Genomic DNA, 27,030 nt, shown 5'->3' with positions numbered 1-27,030 from the left:
GCGACAGAACTTCCTTAAAACTGCCCTAAATCGAATCGAGATGCTATGGATTGATGTTGACTAACGTGCACAAGAACGAAAACCAAAAAATATGGAGAAGCTATATACTACTATACACGAAATTATAGTATATCTGCCAGGTGGTAGATATGCTATAATAAAATAAGGGGTTGTCAAATTATTTCAAAAGATAAAAAAGTGATAATTGAATATCTAGATACAGACTCCGATTAAAGTTGTTTGTTGAAGCGTCCAGGCCTGATCAATATATTGGCTCCACCGTGCGACACATGATTACTTAGAAGCGACTTTCAGACGTCTTAAGATCATTTAGTTTCACCAAATAACTTGGATAAATAAAAGAAATTACGTGCCAGGACTGAGAGCTTTGGAACTCGAATTGATGTTATTTGTTGAAGCTTCCAGATGTAAGCACTGATACTTTTTCTCAGTATTAATTTGTTAGTGCAAGCTCAGATCTGTGAGACTAGCTGCAATGCCACTGAAACGTTGAGAAATATTCCTTTTGAACATGAGTTACACGCAGAACTCTTAACAAATAATGAAGAGAAAATGGAATTAATGTTTGCACACAGTTATTCAGTTTAGGACTTGGTATAGGAGGAGAGCGAAATTAAAATGCTTCAAAGGTTTTTTTTTAGGTTCTATAAGAAAAAATGTTGCAATGTATTCAATTGAGCTTTCATGAGTGTTTTGTTATTTATGATTACAATTTTCCACTTTGTAACAATTTTAATTTATATCATCGAATGATTTCCTTAATATTGAAATGAATTTGCAAACTTTTTAAACTAAGAATAATAATGGAACGTTACATTTCTGATTTTTGAAAACTAATTTTAATTTAAACAGTTTCAAATAGCTAAACTCTATTTAAAGTTTGGAAATTCTATCTGCGCAATCTTGTTCGTTTTCTGCTACGTTATTTTTACTTAAAATTTGTGAAAAATTGTAATATCTCCAACATTATTGGAAAATTTTTTTCATGCCTGAGTTTAGTACATATTTAAAGACTGAAGCTTCTCCTTTACGATGACTCCTTAAAGCTCCATATACAGTCGGTGATCGCTGCAAGCAATAATTAGTGACAATTTACACGCCACTGTTTTGACAACTAACAGTAAGTGGGTTAATGTAAACGGCGCTCGGCGTCCGCACAACCGAAGACAAACACAGAAGTTAAATATACATTCTGCGAAAGTTAACTTCCAGCATGGTACCGGGAGCCAATTTGGTAATATCTGCCAGCATCCACGTTCCTGCGTTCGTTGTTTAATAAAGAATTGTTGTGACATACTTCAGGAGCGTCACGCGTTCCACAGGAAATTCAAGGAGCACAGTTTGCCGAAGAATTTCTCCTTCGCTGCAGCTGAATTTCGCGTGTTGCGGAGCTCTCAACTGTATGAACAGTCTGTCAAGGCATATAGTGATATTTGAAAGCTAATTTTTCACACCTATCGCACGTTATTTATTTTAGAAAGCACTCCTAGCTGATTTTATTTGAAAGTCTGGTTCCTCTCGTGATCATTCATATCTAAAGCGAACATTAGTAATTCGAGATCCGAAGTATCAAACAATAAACGCTTGAAATTCGCTAAGTACAATTTGAAATTAGACATGATGAAACGACATGATTTGATTTTCTTTTATAGAAATAAAAAGATAGCAAAAAAAGGATTTCTTATCCTTTAATCATCTTATTCTGCTAAGCAAACAACCAACTTTGGGGAATTTTCTATCATATTTACTGTACCAGATCTTTCGTTTCTTCTGAGTATCCGGTTTCGGTGATTGCAGAGCAAGGATCACCGGCTTCGAGGAAGATTTAACAATTGGGATAACAGCTAACTTTCTAAGCGGTTCTGGGGAAAATTGAAACTGAATCTTCTATCGAATAAAGACTTGTTATCATTAACGGTTTCCTTTTTGTAAATCGATCGCAATACTAACCATTCCATCATCCAACAATTGAACCCTCTGCGAAGTAACTACTTTTATATTCTTTCATTTATTATGCAAACCTTGAAGTTTCTCCTGTCTACGTTCGATTCTAGAAGGAAGATATTGTTTCTATTTTTCTCATCTCAAACTATAAACTTGCTTGACCACATATCGTCCTATTCTACTTGGTTAATCGTATTCCTTTTCCACTCTGATTGTTTTAAGGCAAAATATTCGTTTGATTTGTCTGACTGTAAAACGTACCACTTGACTGATTATAAACTGCCCTACTCTCTATCTGGCTGATCACACTGCACTCTAATCTGCGTGGTAAATCATACATCGTACATAGTTGCCTTAAAAGGAAATACTCTTTTTCCTTCCTTGATTGTACAGGGTATCTTACCCAAATCGAGCATCTAAAATATCTCGCTTACATTTTGTGACAGAAATAAATTTCAGAGGAGTATTAGTTAGTTGCGAGGGGCAAATATTATGCTAGGCAAAGAAATTTGTAAATAATTATATTTTTTGAGATTTCAAGGTCATCAAAGTTTTTTATTATCGCGATACGAAAGCTTAGATCAAAGCGAACTGAATGACTGGAATATTGTGACCTTCACGTGACCTTCAATAAGAAAAAATCATAAAAATAGAGCACAAAACAAATGAAATATTTTAAATGCTCAAATTAGACCATGTATTATTTCTATTTTACTCGACTATAATATAATACTCGCTATAAATCATATTACTTTGTAGTTATTTTGATCTATTTCCTTGTAGAATACATTAAACGACTTTAATTTACAAGACCATAAATTCCAACAAGTTTTCCTAACCTTTAAAAATGCAAGAGCCAACTTGAAATCTTGAACAAACTTCCTAACCGAGATTATATCTACCATAAAATATCCATTGCGGAATAAAGTAAGTTCAATTTGGAGGATTTCTCTCAAATGACGAATAGTTCGCGAGGTAATTGCATAGATTGATTAAAATTGGACTGGGCGCACAGCCGCCAAGCTTTTAGACGAATCAATATTTGCCCGCATTGAAAAATTTCCCCGATGAAAATATGAGATAGAATGTTCCCGATAATCAATGAGACGACCCTCTTAAATAATCGATCGTGACAAATCGTGGGGGTATGGAGAATTCATGGTAATCGGCCGAATTCAGGAAGCAGTGTTTTTCACGAGAACAGGGCCGGTTTCAATTCCGCGTGAATTTTTCAAGGTACCTTGATTTTAACGGAGAGCACAATTTCTGCGGGAGGAATTCCAGGCAAGACAGAATCCTCGTTTCGCAGACTGAGAAATTAGGATCGCCAGAGACCGGGAAAACTGCCCGATGATTTTTCTCAGTGTTATTAAGTTTTTTTATTCGTCGAAACTGACCAAGCGTCTGTGGTCGTATACATATAATCGGCCACCTCGTAAAAATCTCTTGCGCGTCGTATTTATCATCAAAAAATTGGCGACCACGCTTTTCTACCTGCCGTAATGTTTACCTCGACTGGGGGAAAAAATGCAAAAACACACAAATTGCACCGCGGAAACAGCGTATGACAAGTTTTCCAGAGCGCCGGGCCGACGTATCGTGTTTCCACGCGAATTCCGTCGGGGCGATTTTGTAACTGAAATAAAACGAATTTATTTATGGTTACGGAATAGCGGAAAATAAACTCGGGCCCCGTAATAATTCGCGATAGAGCGATACGCAGTCCGAGCACTGTTTTGTCGAACGATGAAGAGCGAGCGTCGACGCCTTTGAAATACGGCGAATCCACACGTTTCCCCCCTGTTTCTTTTTCGCTTTATGGAAATCAGGGTCGACGCGCGCGCTAGAATTCGGACCCGCGGAGCTATCTGCATTGAAAATAGAACCCAATCTATAACCGCATAAACCGATACGATGTTTTGATGCGGTCGTTCGCCGGGATCAGCCGAAGGATCCGATCGGGATCTATCAGCGAAAGAAAATTCACGGACGCATTGCTTTGATTAAAAAGTGGATTGAACGCCGAGCATGGCGTTACCTCTACATGCCATTCAACGACAGCACCATATAGTATTAATGGATAGACTGTAGGAAGTTGACTATGGAAATTATTACTTTTCTTTTTCCTATTTTGACGAAATTAAATTCTTCTGTACTGTCGAGAAACCATCTCAATTTGTTGAAACTTGACATGGACCGAAGATGTGGAAAATTTCAAAAAGAAGTGGTTAAAACGATATTAAAAATTATAAACGATGCATAGGTAAATTGGTGTTCTAAATCGGAAATGGAGGGACAGGCAAAATATTTCTTTTCATTTCGGAAATATTCACGTTCTTATGCAAAAGAATATAAATTCTTTTCAAAGCAGAATTATAAGAACGACTAAATGGATGTATTAAGATACATCGTTAAAAATTTTCATCGTTTAAGTTATACTTTCGAGAACGTAGAATCAATTCAATGAAACCGGAAAGAAGTATTTCAAAAAGAAAGTTCTGTTCTACTTCAATTTTTATTCAGTTACAAAAATATGCGGAAACTTTTTAAAAGGAAATAATATTTTGAAAATTGGACTAAGCAACTTGAATTGTTTTCAAATGATAGATGAATCAGTCTATTAAACGATGACTAAAAAATTGCGACTACTTTGGATGAAAAAAAAGTTAAAAAATGATATTTAAAGTATTTATATGCTGAAAATTTCGTCGAAATTTGTTGATCATTGTTTAGTAGACTATTTCTTCTATCATCTAAAAAATGTTCAGGCTGCTTGGTTCATTTTTGAAAAAGCTGTACTGTTTTAAAAAGTGTGTGAATATATTTGTAACCGACTCTGTATTAAATCAAACATTATTTTACAGACTTCACTTTAATGTGAAATTCATACTTAAACTACATATTAGTATACCATAGAGGACATCATAACCATACTTTGAATTTCAATTTACTGTCGTTACTGATAGAAGAAATCGATTTTTCGGTTAAGTTTGTTATAAATCAGGAATTAATCCAGCCTTCGTTATAAACAATTAAATATTGTCGCAGATATTTCAGGCGTCTTCTTTTCGGTGAATCGAACGATATCGGGCATTAAGGTTGAAGCAGATGTGCACAACGGCTCGTCAGCAGTTCGTTTTGATATCAATGAGTGTGCCGGCCCGGATTTTGTTAGTTTGGAGTCAACAAAATAAAGTATCCATCGTACGCATCCCGATGCTCCGGTGAAAATGTGTTCGAAAGCCATTCATTACATCCGCATTACCGTTTAACAAAGCATCGCGCGAATATTCCTCGTCCGTCGATCTCATAATTCGCCGTTTGATACGATCGGTAACAATTTCCGATCGAATTCTGTAAATACAATGCGACGCAAATGAAAATCAGTCGAGCACACATTTCGCGTCCCATGTAAAACGGCCGTGAAGCGCGGGGGGTCTGCTTTCATTTAACATTGAACTGCAATGAGATTAACCCCGCGCCGTGCAGCCCGGTGTCCGTTCCACGTCCGTTCGACGAATTTAAAATCCTTTCGATGTACGCCGTGTGAAACTATGCACGATTCCATCCCGTTGTTATTTATTCTTTAAACGAGATTAAACGCGTAAGCCGCACGCGAATTCCCCTTCCTCCGTGGGGCCCTAGTCTACCGAACAAATTCGAAACCCTTCCAAACATACTTCGCATACAGCCCGCGCTCTCGGTTTCCGCTATTTTTCCAGCACCGGATCCGCTTTTCACACCGTTTTCCCGGAGACAGGAGATTCAGCTCCTCGCGATTGATATCCAGGCCGCATTAACGCGTTTTGTACCCTTCAGTCTGTCGCCAAACCGGAAATATGGGAATTTTTGCAGGCATGCTTCGATAACTAATAGTCCGTTATTTTACACCCGAGCATTATGGGACTTCGTTCAAAGAAAGTAACTGATAATGTCCTAATTCTTCTCCGAGTACAATGCATTTTCATTTCAAAAATATTTAGGAAACTGAATGTGAAAATATTACAATATGATCCGTATATTTCGAAAGTAGCCTAAGTCCATTTACTTCAATGTCCAAATATTTAAGAATTTTACGTTTTAATAAATTTAAAAATACTGGTAACTGATAACATAATGTTTATTGTAATAAGTGGTAGCATAATGCTTTAATGTTTCCGAAAGTTATTGCATTTCAGAGGCTTTGCTAAAATGAAATTATACATAACGTAGAAATGTAAACATTAAAATAGCTAGCTCGATATTTTTAAAAAATGTACTTAGGCCGTTTTCAAAATAAACAACCCATACCATAAATTGATTCTTTCTACTAATTTGTTTTCGTAAACTTTTATAAAAGTCACATGTAATGTACTGTCTAGAAATTCAATATTTTATAGCATGCATAATTAACATAAAATTCTTATTGATCTTCTAGACTATGACGATGCTGGTAGTTAGTTGATATATGCATTTTTAACAATCACTAACATTTAATCCTACAAGTTTGTACGAATAGTCGGCTAGTGTTAGGATTATAATGTTATTATTGAAACGATTTTCATTATACGAAATTAAATCCATAGATTATTCTACGTGTTTTGTGGGAGTCTGGTCTTTTCAGCTTCATCTAGAATCGTAATAAAACATTGGATCTTTTCAGGAAAAATTAGAGAAGAAGCGGTGAAGTAGATTTTCGGACGGAATCTAATTCTTTCGGGTTGGATATCCGGAGGTTGTACCGGATCCCGAGGATGGTGAGTTTTCTCCGAGGAATAAAGCCCGGCGCAGCGATTCCATAGGGCGGACGCAAATTCGGGCAACGATGCGAGGCAAGACTTGCATTTCACCAGCGTACGCTTCAATCCCCGACAAGTAGGTATCTTGACCTCCGTGTTTGCCAGTGACGGCACCGGAAACTCAATTTCGAGTGGCCCTCCCGCAGGCCCTCCGCCCTTTCAGCCCCATCTTCATCCACTTTCACCTTTACGTACGTTCACGAGCATCGTCGAGATGCTATCCAAAGGAAAACGTCGCGACGCGCCGCACCGGTGTCTCGACTCCGAACGGATCAGTTGGATCTCCGAACTATACGCGATCTGCTCGTCGAAAGCTTAGTCGAATCGTCTCCGAGACACTGATTTGATTCGAAACAGAGGATCCGTGCCTGATCTGCGTATTGTATTGAAACGATCTCTACTCCGTTTTTTAACGACTGGCTCTCGTTGTGGAATCAGACTGAGCGACGTAACGATCGAATCTTTGAGAGAAAAATGATATATCAAAATGGGATTTACAATTTGAAATATAGAAGACTTGTCAAAATTAGACATTAGAATAATTACAGTGTGTAATGGGAATATTAAAGGAACGGAAGTCTGTGATCAGGATCATGCCATTTAACTTAATAGCGCGAACGCAGTCCCGACTAACAAAAATTTTACGTCCGAGATATCCATATTAGGGATATTCGCAGGGATCAGCTCAACACCGTGGTGAAATGGAAGAGCCTCGCCCTGGAGGAACCGCCTTCGTGGTCACGGTAACCTCTACGCCAGGTAAGTGAAACGGTCAAAATGATCAGTTTCACACTTCTTATTTTAATATTATTAAGCAAACCTCTCAAATGAAAAATACATTATAATTGCAAAAGTAAAAGGTCGTCATAAATTTGCTTGGCATTTTCATAAAGAAATGCTTTGTAGGTTTAATGTTAAAAGAAAGGTCCTTGTCAAAACTCTTTATAATCTTATAATTTTAGTAAATCATATTATCCAATAATTTCAGATAATAAAATGTTTACACGTCATCAATGTTACGCACCGCAATATTAAAATTATGAAGCACGCATTACCATAAAATAAGATCTAAATATACGCAATTTTCTAATTTTTCGAATACATACCAATAGCATTTTATGCTATGTGTACTATTAAATTATATTCTATCTACAAATCTTCAAGAATCTCTCCGCACTTCATTCACGCCTCGTAACAAAACCTCAAACTTCACGCTCTACCTTCCGCCGCTTCGATTAATTTTTAAGGTTCCTGCTTATCCATAATTCAGTAGCTGTTTTCGCCCCTTACATGCCAAACTGCGCAGTTATAGGAAACTGTGAGCAGGGATTAAATAACGTCAGCGGAATTTTAGACTAATTTAATCCCCCATCACCACAGTTGATAATTAATCCCTGAGAACTTAATAGAAACGTTCATCGAAGCAAATTACTCTGTCCTAGTCAAACGGGATCGTGTTAACCAGCTGAACTTCGCATTCGGACGCGTGTGCATGCGAATGCGTTCACGTTACATCAGCAGGTACGCCGGGGCGGCGCGGTCTGCGTAAATTACAATTATTGTCACATTGTTGGCACCGACGTCGGTTTGAAGATATAATGAGGGATCTTGCGGGATGGTGTATGAATGCGTACGCGTCAGAACCCCATGTCCCATAAGCAGCGTATTGGAAGATAAGGCCGTGTCACAAATTCACCTATTACAGCCGATCATTACCGACCGCTTACCGATATCTCGCGGGTAAGTTTGCGCTTGTCGTTGCGTATAAATTAGCTAGGCCCTGACGAGGCTTGCACCGTAACAGCAAATTCTTGCGCCGCGTGCAGACACGAACGATGCTCGTTGAACCGGTATCGGTGCCCATAAAGTTCGCCGCCAGCCCGAGATCATTATTTTAATGACCGTGTGCGCCGAGATTTCCAAAGATCTTATCGCCCGCCGGCTAATCTTGATCGAAATCGACTTTCATGCAATCGGACAGAAAGTCACTTTTATCTTTTTATTTTCGTTTTATTCGATACGGCACGTCTTCCCGTTGTCTGACCAATTACAGATTTTGCGTAGGTTAATTTTTCATTTATTGCCATAATTCTGTGATGTGTCTAAAAAAAATCTTGCAAACTTAAGCATAACTACAGTCCACTCTAATGTTTCGAATCATTATAATCATACTTCAGATATGTTTTTTTTGTACGCAGACAAATTACTAACGAATAAATGCATCTTGAAGCAGTAATTTTTGAAATCCTGCAGCTTTTCATCGTTTGAGTCTAAGCATAGCAGGCGATTTGGGAAGAGAATTATCGATTCTTCTAGACTATAATCAAAGTTAATTTTTTCGGCCCTTTACCGTAACGATGAATTTTTCAGGGCTGAAATAATGGTCGACCCTGTCGATACGCCGCCGGAAGAGTAATAGCTTCCCAGAATAATATATCGAGTTGAGTCGTAAGTAATTGTCGTGCTTTAACGCGAGACTTATTACCCTTATTAGAAAGCCACGGAATAAATGAATCTAGAATGCATGCATTCTCTGTTATTAAAAATCACATACACTCACGAATTGTCAACTTATCATTTCCAGACACAAGGATTAACTTGTCTTCACAAGGAAAAGTGTTTTAATTAACTTCGGCGTTTGACGCTGCATTATTGAATTTTTCTATACCGTTCTAGAAGAAGCAAAATAATTAATACGTAGTAGAGCAAAACATGTTAGGTAAAAGTTGTACTTACAAATAAAAATAGCTGATTGCTTTTGCTGTTTCCCTTGAGCTCTCGCCAATTAAAATAATACTTTTCCAGACGATCCATCTTTTCCCGTTTATCCAAAAATTCTTCTGATTTTTAGCAGTTTCTTGAATTCTCCTTGGTTTTAGTTCGCTAACTTCTCGTAGATTTTGCAACTGTTGAAAGACAGTAGACATGAGCGTTTTGTCTGCTAGATCTTTGAACGTTTCACGTCGACTGTGATATCTTCTCGTTTGTATACACATCTCAAGAACCGGTATCTGTGCAACGATCTTGGCCAACCAATTCGTATCGTCGGTACAATTCTCTCATCGATAATGTTATCTTTATACCATTATTCGAAGTACTATTATTATTGTACAACACCTATAATATTGTCTAATTAATACTCTGTTTCCATTGTTTGACTATAATCTGTAAATGTCTTTTACGATCAACCAACATTCGCATTAACACACGTCTACATTAAATATGGAATCCTATACCAACTATTCCAATAAACACAGTTTAAATATTGGCGTTCCTTCATCTCTATGGTAGCGTTTCATTACAAACTGACACGATTGTAGATCTTTTTGAAAATTTATATTCTTGTTCATTACTTTATAAAGAACAGAATTAGAGGAAGATACGCTTCACCAACTAAAAGATAACTCAATCACATCAAAACGCAGACTATTTACGATTCGTTCCGATAAGTAAATCTCGCGGAAGATAGATCAGTAGTAGATGCTTATGGTAAGAAAACAAAATTGTTCCTCATCCTCTTTCAAAACGGTTCGTATTCGAAAGTTCGTGGCGATGGCACTATGATCACTTTTATTCGACAAATACTTCTCTTGACTATACGGCAGCGGGTATACGTATTATCGGCTGAAATTGTCGCTGTTTCAAACCGTATAATAAGCCATTGCTGTATCAGACAATGCGTAAGCCTGCTGAACGGTGCGGAGCTTTGATCTTTTCATGGATTCTCAATTCGTGTAACACGGATCGAAAGAGCTTAAACGGGTTGCGGGGATTCCGTGGTAATCTGTATTATCGATATTCGTCCGGAGGATTGTGCAATATTAAGTAGAGTGCCGGGATGAGAAGTCTCGAGGATGAGATTTAAATGCAGCTAGAATACATCGAAGCGAAGCATCGTCTCGGCTCTTGAATTCGTAAACGGCTCGGTCGTAGATAAGACCTCTCGAGAATAAAACGAAAGGAGCCTCGACGATCGAACTACCGGATACCGGCTATTTTCAAAGTCGTTCAAAAACCGAGACGAAACTTTTCGACTCCCGATCAACGATCTGGTAGTTTTAATGCTCGACCATCCTGCTGAATTGCCAATTCGAACGATATTTTTCTTTCTTTCTTTTATTAAAAACCTCCTTTGAGTAAAAGGTCCATCATAAGGTAAGAATTAAATAAAACACTATTAATTCTTTTTACACATCTGCACACATTAGAAATACATAAAATTCTGCGAACTATTAACAGCAGTTGTTGCGACGGCAACACCGATGGTCGAAAGTGCCTCGCCATCCCTTTAGTCATTAAGCCATAAACATGCGAATAGTCCGACTATAGGTAAAAAATCCGACGAACGACGACTAACGAAATCACTTTACGACCACCGTACTTAACTAGACTCGATTCGACGAACGGACACCACGCGTGACAGACCTACAGTACCGTTGCACGGACAAACATTCATCAATTTTAATGTAACAAAAAAGACGACACGCACCAGAACTTTCTACGAAATTTCCCACTCCTCATTCCAAGTTTCTTGCGACACACCCACCTCCAATCAAAAACACTTCATTTCCTCCACCAAAAACTACCCTCCACCAATCAACGCAAAACCGAGGTGACAACAGACAGAACACGACGAACGAAAGACAGAACACAGTAATCATTCAAACATGACGCATTCATACTAAGATCAAATCGAACATTCATACATCACGTATTCATACTAAGAACGAACGTAACATTCAAACATAACGCATTTTAACATGTTTAGAAATCGTGAATATTATACTTGTACAGTGTTATAAATATAGTGTAGATAGAACAACCAAACGTCTATATCACTACGGCATTGTACCAAACGCGTACACACAATCCGGCCTTACAAACCGGATCATCAACAAACGCGTATACAATAGCAGTTGTAAATTATGACGAAATACGAAAATGGAATTAAAAGTCCTTATATTTTATAAACAAATTGAAATTAGAGAATCGACCAGAAATGAACAAATTATAAAATTGCAAAGTTTAGTACACATTTTGAAAGATTATTATGCATCATTTAAATGCAGTCGACTTATTAAAAAGTCTACGAATAAACTGTCAAGACAATAATGTCAACGTTTCTAATATGCATGCACATGCCCAGAAAACATAAAAATTGGTGAATCTATTCCATTTTATTGCAGTCAGCAGAACATAGAACATACGTAGAGCAGGGAGAATCGGTGAGAGACATAGCACCAACTGGAATTGTTAATACCGCATCGTGGATTCATGAATAAGCTACTTTGGTGGCTGTGAGCAGAGAGAAAAAATGAGAATGAATAAAATTATAATGCGTTATATATTCATGGTACTAGAAATGTATGTTCTTCCAGAATTTCTCTTTCAGCGTTAAGCTACAAAGAACCATGAAGTATAAGCGTGTGCGTGCGCGTGTCCGTGCAACATGTTGCAATTCACTCGGAGAATTTTTAATCTTCCATAAATTTCAATCACCCCCGGTTTCCAGACTGCTGTTCTATTTACGCTTTCAGCATCCTATCCAGAATAGTTCCTGCCACCTACATCGGAACAGGTCAGATACGGTCGACGTAAACGTAGCAGCCCTCATGAATGTTTGAAGCTCCATTCACCGCAGCCCTTTGTTCTTTCTATATTTAAACAAACCGGGATGAACCAAGAATAAGACAGACGCTAACTCCTTGTTGTCCGTACGGCGTACCCTTGTTCCTGCCACTCAGAATAAGTCCGAGCCCTGTTAACCACAACTTCAATGGCTGCAAGGGTGAAATCGGTGTGAAAATGCAGTGTCGAGATCTTGTTCATATTTCAACCGTGATTTTCTGGAGTTCTGGCAAAGTTTAGTTGATAAAACGTGAAATAGTAGAGAAACTTAAAGGTTTCTTGTTTTATTATAACTGTTAATCTAATCATTAATTTAATCAAATCATTACTATTTGATAGTAGGTTGTTGCTTGGATGACATACAATTTTAATTAAGCTAATTCTTTTCCTCCGTGTTCTAATACTGGATTCTGAATATGAGGTGCACTCCCCAAATTACATAATATACTAGACTTAAATGAATGAATCATATTGGATTCAAAATCATACGATTCGCCAGAAACTTTGTTCTAGATTACCCTTTGGTAATTCTGTTCCAATGTACAATACATACAACGAACGGTGTTCTGAAGCCAATTTGGTTAGCTCTAACATTCTCTGCTGCAATGTTTCGAAACCGAGAAAATGGTGCCTCATTATATGAAACATTGTTTAATGAAAACTTCGTGAAAAATTTTGCTGGTGCAGTGAGCGGAGCGCCAGTCGTACTAGCTCTCCGATTTCCCGTGTTTTGCGTTAATAATTCGTTAACGAAGCCATCACCAACATTTTTTCTTAGGGAAACATTACTTCAAGTAACTTCAGAAATCACCACTTTGTGGGTGTAATGGAATATTTAGGACACCCTGTATTTGACAGGTGACTTTAGCAATAAGATTGTTACGAAAGGTTGACATTTCTTTAGTTTCATATAAAGTATTTTAATACTACCTGCATGTTTAATTACAATAAAATCTTGTGTAACAAAAACTCCTATATCACGCTAACAATTTGCGACCATGTTTGCATGAAACGTATAATAAAATTAAAATATGTAAAAACGAACGGTTAATTGCACTGGGACGAAGACGTTGAAATGTATTTTGTTGAATACGTGGAAAATTTTCGTGTAACACAATTTCCAATAACAGTATTTCGTAGAACGCGTGACGCTCTATCGCATTATATGAGAGTTTATAGTTCTAACTATTTACCATCAGAAAGTATCCACCGAAATACGCAATGAACGGAAATGTTCGGAGCGCATGCACTATTGATTTCACATCAATTTCGAAAGATTAATATTTTCGCGATTATAACAAGTTGGAACGTAATAGTAGTGTTCGGATATTAATATCTGGAAAGCGCTTATAATCAGAATCTAGGCGTATACAGCTTGCTCAACGATCAGAAGATGCGATAGGGTCGACTGTAAGGGAAATTGGAAGCTGGAAATTGCAGTCGGGAAGGTTCATAAAACTGGCCAGTTTCTGTACAGAAAAACGGGAAATATACTCTCCTAACGTGATTATAATCGTATACTCATGTTAGATCAATATTAAGTCCAGTATTAATATTAACTTCCATACTACGCTCCCCAAAAGTAGTTATATAAAACATCCTGTACATTCACCACATTCCATTTTACTTTTTAATGCGACTAGTTGTGCCCCTTTCATAACATCATATTTTAAACAAATACAAAAAAACGCAATGCAATCAAGGAAAAATTTAAATTTTTATATGTCGAAAATATTAAATAGGTGAATTTATATTCATTCATGCATTAACAAATTACACTACAATTTCTTTCACGGTTATGTTGATTAATACATTTTTATCGTAAATAACTTCTCTAATAAAGCAAAATAATTTTTGTTTCTCGTTTGTCTCCGTTTACATTCATTTCTAGATTATAATAACAAATAACAAACAAATAAAGTAACAAATGCATTCTTCCTTCAATCATTTTAATAGATTAAAAATGATATATTGACACTTTAAAATTCTTTTAATCTGTATATTTAAAACTTCATCCATCCTATTCTACCGCAAATGCATCCTGTCAAAATGATCATTCTTTTGTCTTTCGTGCACTTCAGATTATACGTCACGATAATGGCTATATTGTTATTGCAATGAATTCAGGCAATCGAATCAATTCGCGTGCATGGTTTGATCAAATTACAAATGTAAATTACAATATATGTACAAATGTACACATTTACTAGTTAGCATTCGATTGCTAATGAATACATTTACTTTCCAAATTGGCACGTGTAAGTATACCTTTACCGAATCCACGTTCCCATCGTAATAACGACATCAAATTCTCAACCGAGCTACTGAATCATCTTATACAAGCTACTAACAAGATCTTAGGGTTTCCGTCGCCTTTTGTCCCTTGAAATCTGCTGGTAAGTCCGCTAATCAGGGGACCTTAAGTCGGAGCAGCAAAACATTTCCCCGTGTCCGAAATCATTGATAACCATGCGGTCGCGTTCAAGCGGAACTGAAGAGGATTAGGTGTGTGCTGGCGTGACGGAACAACGTGGCCCGAAAAAAGAAACAAGCGTGGCTAATAGTGATACACCGTACCGTTAGCACCAGGTTACTAACGCCGCCTACAAATAATTCAACCAGTCGGCAATGTTGTAAAAGCAATATTGATCGATGCCGAACGAATATTGCAGGGGTGCGTATAAAAACTCATGCGAAAAGAAAAGAGAGAGAGAGAGAGAGAGAGACAGACAGAGAGGAAAGGAAGGAGAGGGGACGAATTCGTTGGGGAAAATGCAAGCAGCGGACCGGCAATAAACCACAAATCATTGTTTTATGAATATTCAGGACTCAGCCGCGAAAATAACGTCGCTGCGAGAGATCGATCGGCATTTCCTTCCTTCCTCCGTCCTTATGCCGTCGTTTCAAGCTCGCCTTATGCAAATGCGCTGCTATATCCCTTACCACCGCTACGTCCTTACCGCTACATCCTAGCAGGTAGCCTGTGACCGCTCCTTTCGACTCCTTCCACTTTTCACAAGGAAATCCTGGCTGACGTCGGAGCACGCATGCAGACGCGTGCGATACTTCACGGTCGTCGCCGCGAACGGATGAAGACAAGTTGTCGACCTCGGTGTAGGGCGGTGACGGGTCTTATCCACGCTACAATATCTCGGCGTAGGTGAATGCATTTGTGAGATTGCCGACGGGGCATAACAACTTCCGTATATTTACATATTTCAGAACTTGTAATTTGAGTCGTCGACCGCTGCAGATCGTGCGACCTTCGAACACGTTTTCACTGCTAATCGTAATCCATTGTCGATACTATCTCACTTTTTACTTGAACAATTAGCGCTATAGATGGACAGCTAATTGTGTGGAAGGTTCTCTCGAGATTTATTCCGAATTTCGTGTCTTTTTAGTTAGTCATCATTTCGCTGAGAATATGGTTAGTCACTGGCACCATTTAATATTGTTTGGAGTATTGAACAAAGAGAGTAACATTAAATTTTGTTAATTACACGCATTTTTCACATTGATACCTTTATCATGTTTATTTTTATTTCTTTCTATCTATTTTTTTATTTGACCACGTATTTTAGCACAACATTTTGAAATTGCAAATTCTTTCATACTTGCAACATATTAGAGTGTATTACTCATTAACAAACACAAACTAAAACCACTGCTCAAGGATAACATAAACAGCAACAAAATCAAGGACCTATTAAAATTTCTGAGAGATACAGTCTTAATAAACAAAATATAAGGTCCATTTAAATAGAAGGTCGCTAATAGCCTTGCAGCTGATGCGACGTAAAATCTCTAAGAAAAAAAAAAGACAAGATTTTATACACTCATACTACAAATGAATGAATAAAATGTAAAACAGTGGAAACATCAGGTAAATGTAAGAATACTGTTACATTATTCTCAATGCATTAGAACTATTGATTCTTCATATTTAATTGTAACGATTTTCTAAACGTGAAGTTAGTTTACGCAAATTGGTAGAGCAGAATACGATTTCCATGTTCAAGGGAATTGAAAAATCTTGGAAACGTTACTGGGGGCATTACAGGGCTTTCGGTGCTATCGGCAAACTCCCTAGAACTGCGTGAAACTGTTAAAAGTCTTTCCCCTCTCTTCGTCGTTTCTACGTGATTGCGCCTTTAATTTCTATTTCCGTATACGCCGAGTGAAAATTTTCAGATCTATTTCCTGCCTATAATTCGCCTGTCACGTCGAGGTCTACAGATTTCTTACGTGCGCGACGCTTTACGTGCTCCGAAGCGATCGTTTCCTGCGGAACTTTCTTTCTGGACTTCGGCGTGCGGAGGCGAATCCGCAATAGTTTATAAAATAATTCTCAAGGGATTCGATCGATTACCAAAGAGAGTAACGATACGTTCATTGGAGGGCGTGGAAAGATGAGAAGAAAGAGAGAGAGAGAGAGAGAGAGAGAGAGAGAGAGAGAGAGAGAGAGAGAGCTAGCTACTGATCGAGAGCTTCGGAAAAACCGGTACGGAGACAGCCGGACTTGAAATCTATCTTCGCCTTTATAAAGTTCCAGGCGAAGTCTCGTAATTTCATTCCCCGTGGCCGTCAGATAAATCGAGGAAAAGCCAGGGTCCGTCTCTAGCTCTTATTCTCTTGCCGCCACTTCTTAACAGGTCCGGAGTCTCATTGGACCGGCCATGGGGAAGATAGTTACTCGGAGCTTCTTTTCATCCTCTTTTCTTGGCATTCGGTGACGTAACACAAAAAGTGCTCCGGTATGTTCAACTGCGGAATAATTAGCTAGGTTTTTGGTACTTCATTAACCTCCCTACTGTGTTCAGACCAATTTTATTCAATGGTAAACCTTTGCTTTTAATTATAATTTCTCTTTTCGTAATAAATATGAGACACCCCTCTCTCAATTTACAGAAATATCCGTTCCACGTGGATTTGATTTTTGCGAATAAAAGTCATGCAAATTGAAGCATAAACGAAATTTTTATTTTTCTAGTTCATGCTTTTTCCGCATCGAAATGATTGTCTGATTCATGCAAGAAAATAACACGCACCAGTTAATTTACATGAAAGTTAAATAAATACTTATTGTACTAGTATAGCTGTATCACACTTAATGAAAGAAATTAATGACAAAGCAGGTATAAAGTATTATTCTTTAATTTCTTTGTGATTTACTTGCAGTTTTGCTCGTTTTATCTTACATCTACAAAAATATGCTATGTCGGAAACTTTAAATCTGAAAAATAGGAAGATAGGTTATGCCTGGCTGAACCAAGTTTCCTGGGGAATGCATTAAGCTAATCCCTTTGTTGAGTTATACTATTATATCTTGAGGTAGTATTACGTGGCCAGAATATCCCAAACACGCCGTACATTCAAGATCGGGAGTCCTAGACAATCGTGTCCGAAGACTCCCAAGTGATTCCAAGAACCGAGCCTCAGTTTTTCACGCGAATCTCCAGGGACACGCCGGGCAATAGATATTTGTCACAAGTTCCGAGTCTTTTTGAACGCAGATGGAGCTCCGTATCAGTACGAAGCCGAGATCGAATGATCCAGAACGGTCAGGTCGGTTCCCTATGGTCTTGCCGGACAAACTTACGATATTCCGATTGTCCACGGGGATCCTCTGGCTAGGTAAATAATACTCCTTATTTCGGCAGGTAACTCGGCTCGGGTTCCGGCTTCGCGACATCATCTTTGTGTCAGCAGATTTCTCGAACTGTAAACTGAAAGTAGCAGACTTTCGAGCATGAGTATCGACCACCGTGTGTAAAATAGAATTCCCGGAAAATTGGGATGTTGAATATGAAGTTGTGGACACGCCGGCACTGGCGTATTAATTATAAAATTAATCTTCTTTTGTATTTTCACCTATTTCGTTGTCTCTTTGTAGCTACGGTTTTCATAATTAACAGGGTTGTTTGCGTTCCGCCGATAAATGGACTCCAAGAATGAATAATTGGGTCGGCTCCATGCTTATGAAACTTTGCGGAAGATATGTTGGAGAAATTTTAATTAAATTATTCTGCATATTTCAATGGCACACTTACGTAATATAACTTGCAATAATGTAATAATGTCAACGTAAGGGAATTAATGTTGATCTCAAGGAAATATCTTTAAAAGTATGCAGACAATATGTTTACGCAAAGATTGAACTGCAATTCGTAACAGCATAGTCATACTTTAAAAATAACAAGGGATGTTTTCGTCAGAAGAGCTATTAAACTTCTATTTGTAACTGTAACATCGCAGTACTGCATACTTCAAAAGCTTTACTTGCTGTTGTAAAACGAATCAAGGTTCTCAAACATTATATCTGTTAACAAACAGACCGACTTCCGCATGAGCAAGGTAACTCCAGAGCTACATAGTAGCAGAGATATTCCTGGAGGCTCGGTAAAGTCAACCATCTTGCCGGACTTGGGCGTTATTGTCGATAATAACGGTGCATTATATAATTAACAGAGTTTACGAAGCCACGACAAAGAGGGGGCAGGGTTGCTCGCGGACGTGTAACGATTCCGGGGCGTATGGTATGCAGGACATGCTCCGAACACAGAATACCCTCTAATTATACATCGTCGCAATGCAATTATCCCGGAGATGATGAAGCTATTACAGACACGGCAGACCCGAAGAAATAACTTCGACCCCGTGATAAAACTCGGCCGTTCTCGTGGGGTTAATTCGACACCGAGGGAAAGTCCTTTCAACTTTGGAAGACTTCCCACGATTGTCCTCCGTTATCAGCCTTCTTCGAAACAAGCGTTTGTTCGAAACCTCGTGCTTGGGCGCGATGCATTTTGTTTAGAATCCATGAACCGTCCCACAATTACCTGCCAACAGAATTCAAGACTTCGCTTCGTGAAAACTAGTAATCCTGCAAGGTTTTTGCGTGTTTCAATATAGCAGTGTTGTCTACGTTGCTAGAAAATTACTTTTATCAGTTTTGTTCAATCTGCGCTCTGCAGGAATGTAGTCGTTTTGTCGATGTAAATTAGCTGTATTGTGCTCTATTACTTCAGCTGGAATTTGAACACAAGTAATACTAGCTCATCTTTACGTACAAGTTACTAGTCTTTACTCTAGGACGTAAGCTTCCTCTTTAGTTTTATTCTCATTTAGTACATTTGCTGCGACGAAAACACGTTAAAAAGTTAACGATTTTAGAGGATGCAAGTTTGGATATAATTTCATAATAACGTCAGATTAAAACGCAAACCTTTTTTTGGGCGACTATACAGGGACTCCCTACATACGCGATCTACGACCCTTGGCAATAATTATTTTACAAGAAGCAATAGCAACAAATTAATTCAGTGCTATAAAATCAGCATCACCTCTTGCTAAAACAGTTGTAAAACAAATTATTATTCACCTCTATGCAAACTTCAATGGCTTTTTTCTATTTTCTTCAGTATTTCGCTTGACTAAATATTTTTTACCAGTGTCGTTCCGTTTGTTAATTAATTCTATGTCACGTATTTATTCATTATATGTGCAATTTAAAGTTGTCATTTTAAGTTGCAAATATTTTCGTTTTTAAAATTAATTTGTTACTGTTACTTCTGGAGAAATACTTAGTGCTAGGGGTTGTACTTTGTTCGCCTAAGGCAGTGTAATTCGAAACTGATTAGTTGGGAGAAGCCTCTGAATGATCCGATCAAAGTTAAAACAACCACTGCAGCTAATGGTTAATGATGTCTATTACTGTTGCATGAAATGCCGCAAGCAACTTCGAAGACACCGTGTATATTAATTAACGTTCGTCGTGCCCAATTTCGCACGGTCTACAGCTGAACAGATCCATCCCGGCAGACAACAGTTTCCTTAGTCTTCGTACGACACCCTCCTGGCTTGTGGCTCATAAAAAAGCACCGGGAACTTTTTCGATCAAACTTACATTATATATCACGCGATGTGTTACGAGCCAAACAGTGACAATGTGATAACCGCAGGTTTTACAGGGAAATTGCGTCCACCAACTTTTCGCTTTACGCCGCCGCTGTTTATAAAACAGACAGCTCGAATGGTTCCATTTAACCGTCGACTGGAAAGTTTACTGGCGATTCGGCTAAGGGTAATATCAACAATTTCGTACGTCTTTAATATTCAGAATCGTTCTGCAAGGCTACAGTAAAAATATATTTCAAGCTAAACTGAACAAGAAATTATTACAAAAAGGTCAGTCAGATTATATTCTATAAATCTTATAAACAATTTCTTGTCATTTCTTTCTTAACTTGGAGGCAAAGTGAATAAATGTATAGCATAAACAGACTCTCGACGTTTATGCAAAGTATAAATTCTCAGCATAGTTGTAAGAAACAAAATTATGGTATTTATTTATTTAGATTCTTTGTCAGTTTTATTATAACCTATGCTTGGGTGAAGACTTTTATTCAGTTGTTTTCCATGGTAGAGTCTTTATAGTATCAACAACTTTAAAACAAAAATGTGAAAATGATCATTTCGACAGAATTCACAGTTTCAATATTAAACCTCTGCCCAATGAAGCAGAACCTCCTGTGCCAGAGTTATTTCCTACCCACACTGATATTCTGCAAATACATATTTGCAGCCCTCTTCACTCTTGCTCACCGTGACTTCGACACAGTAGACGGATGATTAACTACAATTTTTCTCACAGCTACGTTGATTAGCACTTCTTCGTCCTTAATAATCTTCCTAATGGACCAAACAATTTTTCTTTCTTGCGCATTCTCACTTACATTCATTCCAAGATTTTGATGACAGAAGAAAAACAACTTTTACTTGGATTTTAAAAAGCAATGAATAACGTCGTACAAGCAATGAGTAGATTGTGTATGAAATTTTCATCACAAATCTGATTCGTTATAGTACGTTATGGGCGAAGTTCGTTTACTAAGTATATTAATTTCTTTAAGGCGAAGTTAACCCCCTTGACATATAAATCAATCTGATGCGTCCGAAAAATACCATTTAATTTGGTTTAACGAAACAATTATGTGCAAACTTGGAAATACAAAATTTTATTTTGAAGTTTGCGTTGCTATATAACATTTAATAAGGTTAAATGAATTAAGTAACATTATAAAATAATAAATAACTACTTCTGTAAAATATGAAATATTTCAAAATATTTTGAAATTTGTAGTGGAACTAAACATTTCTTGCACTGCCAAGTTGTTTTTTAACGTTTCGAAGACGTCAATCTTCCAGATGTCATTATATGCCAAGAGGTTAATACACTAACATTCCTAAAGTCGTCTGAACATCTTGCAACTATTAAAAACACTCTGTCATAAATGCATCAAATCACCTAGTTAATCGTAAAAGACGTATATGCACATAATGAATGTACTTCGCAAAACCTGCTCTAATGAGACTATAACGATAAGATAAAAGATATGAGCTACAAGCTAAGCTTTACTAAGCTCGTTTCTACCACAACTCCGACCAACTAAAATTACTGGTGGGCTTCCAACGTCAAGATAGGGCTTCCAGCTACACGATGCCAAAGGTTCCGGTTACGTAAATCATCCAAGTTCACTTTTCAGCCTTGTCTAGGCGATTCCTATCTTGAGTGGTTCTGTTAGGTTCCCCGATCATCGGGCCGCGTTGAACGCGCTCTGCACAGCTCTAATAAATCGCGAACCATTTTCGCGCGTTTGTTAGTTACCGACTTGCTTGGATATTTTGTAATGTGAAACTGGACCCAGTGTCATGTTTTGGAAAGGCAACAGAAACGAACGAGCTGTCCTACGTTGACAAACAGCCTAACATTAAAATCTATACGTATTGACGGAGTTTTGACGCGGTGAAATGCGAGCGCGTTATTTATCGCGACCTGGCTAGTATCGTGTCAGCTCGGCTACAAAACGATCCGTGTCTCGGCTGGTTCGACTCATTTTTAGACGCATTCGTGGGACTTTTAGGCTCGAACATGTGGAACAGACCGGAAATGTCCAATTTGAAACTTTTGTTTCGCTTTTATTCTTGTCGGAACTTGTCCGCGTTTACTTTATATAGAAAAAATGTTTACGTTGTTTTGTTGCAGAATGGAAGTGCAGTCCGTGACAAAAGCGCGCCAATATCAGATTGCAAACATCGGAGACAAACAAGCAAGCGTTTCGAACAGTTTGTAAACATCGAAAACGTCGATAAAAACGTTTTCCATTGTTAGGAATATAATGAAACATTAGTATGACGAATACTATTTCGAACAGTATGTTTAACAACAAAGTTAGACGTTCGTTATGTAAGGTACATTGGATTTACAGTTGCCGATATTACAATCGACAGGTTGGTATTATTCACATTTCGTGAACAAAAAGCTTTCTATAACGTTGTTTATACTCTTCAAAGAAACGATCCGCATTCCACTCATTCCCGTTTGATTATATTGCCGCAGCGGTCTTAATGAATAATTAATTGTATCGAGAACTACACTGTTAAAACAATGATATCCCGATTTACAAAGTAAATTACATCTCCAATTAATCCCATAGAGGTGCACTCCGTAGAATTGTATAGGATGACTTAGAAGGTGTCAAAAGACAGCATTCCATAATATGACCTATAAAAATTAATCATTGTTGCGTTGCTAAACGCTTTTTCTTCTTGATAATTTCCCTAATAGAACAATATAATTATGTTTCTTTTATGTCGTCGTCTACTTCCATTCTAGCTTCGAGAGAATTAAATAATATTCATATTTAGTAGTCATCGCATGTTTGTCATGCTGTTAGAGTACAAAGGATTAACAAAGCAGTTTCGAAGAAAAATATAATAAATAAACGTAATGGTACCGAATACTTTTTTATCTCTCTTGCATTTACAGACCAGCAAATTTGTAACGCCGCATGCATCAACGGGAAGTTCATTTGTAAATCCGAACAAATAATTCTGTCTTCGGCGAGATGGGGCACTTAAGGTGTTAAGTATTAAAACGTCCTAAGCGCTGATTAAACACCTCCGGTTCCCGGCGAACAGCGCAATCACCGTCGGGTAATAAACTTCTAAACGAGAATTTATTAAAACTTTGAACGGTGTAACGGATGAAGTTGCCAAGCCTGCGGAACGGAGACTGCTCGGAACCTACCTGGGATTTACAGTGTTGCTTTTCTAGAAATTCTTTCGACGAGAATGCGTAATCGGATATACGGATGGAAGAACGGAAAGCGTTGTATTTATCACCTGTTTTCTTTTTCGGGAGTTAGGTCGGAATCTCCGCGTATGTTGTTCGCACACCGCAGTTGCCGTTGCCCGACTGTTATGCGTGTGAAATAATTATAAGCGCCTAGAGATGACTGCATAAAATCGAGTTGGGCGGTTTACTTTTTTCGTTACTTTCATTGCAGCTCCGCCAGCGGCCGCACCGAGGTAATCCGCTTTCAGCCAAGGTGCGTGCATAAATGAGACGAAAAACGCGGGGAAACAAGCAAGCGCATGAGAAATTCATGAAAGTGAATCCGATGGCAAACAATATGAGCAAGTGAGTCGCGCAAAGGTGAAAAGAAATGCTCAACAAATACGAGGGGTCTTACTTTGTTTACCTTGGAGTGACTCCAAAATATGGGCTCCGGTCTGGTGAGCAGAGAAAGAGAATCATAATTCTTTGGGGCTAGGAGCATTTGGAATGAATCAGCAAAACGGATTACAAGATCTCTGTAATGTATTTGGTAATTATCACGTATTTCGAGATGAATTGATTGCCAGCAATGACATATATGAATTCGTAAGATTATAATAAGTTAATGACTACTACGATAAGCATATAAATTGAAGCAACACTAAACGCAAATACACTGAATGAGAGCTTCGTTAAATTATTTCTGAGTCAACCACGTTTTGAGGATATCTAAATAGGGTGTATTTTTATGGGTCAATACTATAAGGGTCAATCAGTGTCACTAATAATCAATAATTTTTATATATTTTTTTGTGTTTTATACAAATTTAATAATAAATAGTCCTTCTCTAGTAATTGTGTAACATTTCTGCGTATGTTGTATACGCTACCGGAACGTGCAATTAAACGAATTCATCATCAATTCAAGCAAAACTGATTTCAATGACACTAATGCATTTTCGTTAATTTTTTTAGATCAACATTGATCCGTAGAATACAAATAACTGCTATTCTAAACTGGCTACAAGAAAAATAAGAATCACTTATACAAGGTTCTATACAATAGCTTGTGAAAAATGCAATCTTGCAAATGTATCCACGGAATAAAGACCGATAAATTTCAGAGGCTCGCTTGTTACGAGCAACATCTTGCTTTAGACGCCGTAAAGCCCGGAATAAAAGAAACCGCGTTTTATCGGCCGAATAGCATAATCGTATCTCTACTCAATATATTCCGAGAAACGACCACGGGCGCGCCGGATTCTTCGAAACAATAGAAACTCGGAGGACCCTTACGCCGTCTTCATTCCGGTCGTTATCATTATCCCCACCTGGTTCAATTTCCGGGCAATTCTCACCACGACGAACGCGGTTCTGCCCGACAGGGTGACCGCTCGAGATATCGAAAAATTAAAAACACCTGCTTCCGAGGAACGCGTTACAGTCTTCGCCGAAAACAGTTTGGACGGCATTACCATCATCACAATTTCGAGCAGTCCCAAGAAGATCTCGAGCAGGCGACGAGTTGAGAAGCTCGTTGAAAGGGAACCCAGAGAATCATTAAATGATGCCGGGACCGACAATGGCGACGGCAAATGTCCGACGGAGACGATCACGGCGACCTCCGCCTCCTTCGATTCTCGTTGTGCCCTTCCCGTTCGTTTTTTTTTTAACGGAAAATGGACGCGACATAGCTGCGGTGCCGACGCGGCGGGAGCTGTGATCCGCAACGCCGAACTAGGCGAGTATCAATTACAAGACCGCCCCCTCGCCGGAGTTTTCCGGAAATTCGCGTAGTAAGTCAAGCTCGGGGACACGGTGGAACTACCCTGGAGGGCGAACAATGCCCAGAGGTCGGCCGCTTTTGCATTTGCATATGAATTGGGGGAGCCCCAGGCGGCAACCTCCAGGTCGCCACCTCCACAACCGCTTGCATCAGCCGCAGAGTACCGTGTATCCAGCCTCCCTGGCCGCTTTCTTCAGCAGTCTGGAGCTTGCGAATGCCTAGCCTGGCCCTAGCCGGGGGCCGCAGAAAGTGGTGGGTGTGCACCACCGTCAGGTGGTTAACGGTTCTCCGCTAGATAGTTCAAATTACCACGACGACGCCGACGAGTGGATACTTTGCTTGGCCTTATGTTCCTCCTTCCTCTCGTATCCTCTTTCTCCTTCCTAGCCTGTTTGTTCGGGGTTCTTGCGACAACCCTAAGGCCATCGTCGGGCTTGCATTACTCGTGGTTAATTGAGCCGCGATTACTCCTCGCTTTCTTCCTATTTTCGTCGACCCCTTCATTGCCAGAGAATTTTCGGGTTCCCGACGTTCCGGACGGTTCACTTTGAATAGAGACAGTTACTTGAAAGACTCTCTCGAGTACTATCGGGAATAATTTTACAATTTCCGAAACTCTATAATTTCCAGATAAAACTACTTAATAATTTATTATACTATTCGATAATTTCGTTTGGAGTCATCGTAAAAGTATATTTTATTTTGATTACTGTTAGCACAGTACAATAATTAAGAAGTAATAACAGAAATTGAAAAATTGTCTATCGCTGTATCAAGATGTACAACTATTCATGGATCGAAGTCATATTTTTATCAACATAAATGCGAAGCAATGTAATAGGAGGAGAAAAGAGTAACTCGTGGATTTGTTATTGAATTCAGCACCTCCTTTTGACAGTTTTCTACAGCCACAAAATGAGACTTTATATCTTTGTACGAACATTTTATACGATTATTTTCATGCAAACAATTCACACAATTTACCGTCCCATTTTGCAATTTTGTTTACTCCACAGCTCGATCCTTGAGTTACATAAAGTTAGCTCGGCTGCATTGTTTGCTGGCCGAAAGAAGGACGGCACCGGAAACCCCTAAATCTGAAACGAATTAGATTTGAAGCATGGAGGAGCGCGATAAGAGAGATGGGCGTTTCAAATACATTTATTTCCCGGAATGCGACAGTACGTGCGTCGATAGTGAAACTTCGAATGGTCTTTGAAATATCCATGGAACAGGATTCCGGTGACAGTGGCATAGTAGCCCCGGTGACTTTAAACGTTGAACGCTTTTAGTGCCCGGTAAATTCGGTCGACCTGGTAATGGCTGAATTATCTCTGACAGCTTTGCGACACCTCTTAAAGCGAATGGATAATATTCCATTCCCGTGGATGGGGGTTTCACGCTCGGTTGACAAGAAAATATATTAAACGCCGGATCTCTTTCTCGTTCGCGTTTTCTCTCTGACGTGGATCGCCTGCGCGACGCCGCGTCGCGGAGAACCGGGTTTCCTTCGGAGAGCAGCGCCAGAAATCGCCGTTTTATAAAACTTTAATGAGTTCCCCTGTCTTCTACACGCGCCGCGAACTTATTCCATCGTGCTTCCCGTACCCAATACGTGTTGCACCAACCACTATACTATTTGCCCTCTGTACATACGAATTCTATCGGCTTGTTCACGATTGCACAACTGCAAAAATATAATATGCATAGAAAATGAATGACAACGTTCACGATATTCGCTTCTGTATATG

General features: G+C 38.6%; 1 long non-coding RNA gene and 1 other non-coding gene across 3 annotated transcripts; one reads left to right on the top strand and one right to left on the bottom strand.

Annotated features, from left to right (window-relative positions):
• Positions 1-7,346: 7,346 nt before the first annotated feature.
• LOC144469606 (U1 spliceosomal RNA) lies at positions 7,347-7,510 on the bottom strand. The gene has a single exon (XR_013494018.1). It is a non-coding gene; the product is annotated as a U1 spliceosomal RNA (small nuclear RNA).
• Positions 7,511-22,400: 14,890 nt separating this feature from the next.
• On the top strand, positions 22,401-24,527 carry LOC144469070 (uncharacterized). Of its 2 annotated transcripts, XR_013493908.1 has the most exons (4): positions 22,401-22,664; positions 23,203-23,369; positions 23,723-24,043; positions 24,469-24,527. It is a non-coding gene; the product is annotated as an uncharacterized LOC144469070 (long non-coding RNA). The 2 variants fall into 2 exon arrangements; XR_013493907.1 differs by having other exon boundaries at positions 23,203-24,043.
• Positions 24,528-27,030: the final 2,503 nt, after the last annotated feature.

The sequence above is a fragment of the Augochlora pura genome, chromosome 4, assembly GCF_028453695.1.
Source record: "Augochlora pura isolate Apur16 chromosome 4, APUR_v2.2.1, whole genome shotgun sequence".
NCBI lineage: Eukaryota > Metazoa > Arthropoda > Insecta > Hymenoptera > Halictidae > Augochlora > Augochlora pura.
Note: the sequence above shows the minus strand (reverse complement) of the source record. Positions and strands in the feature narration are given on the sequence as shown.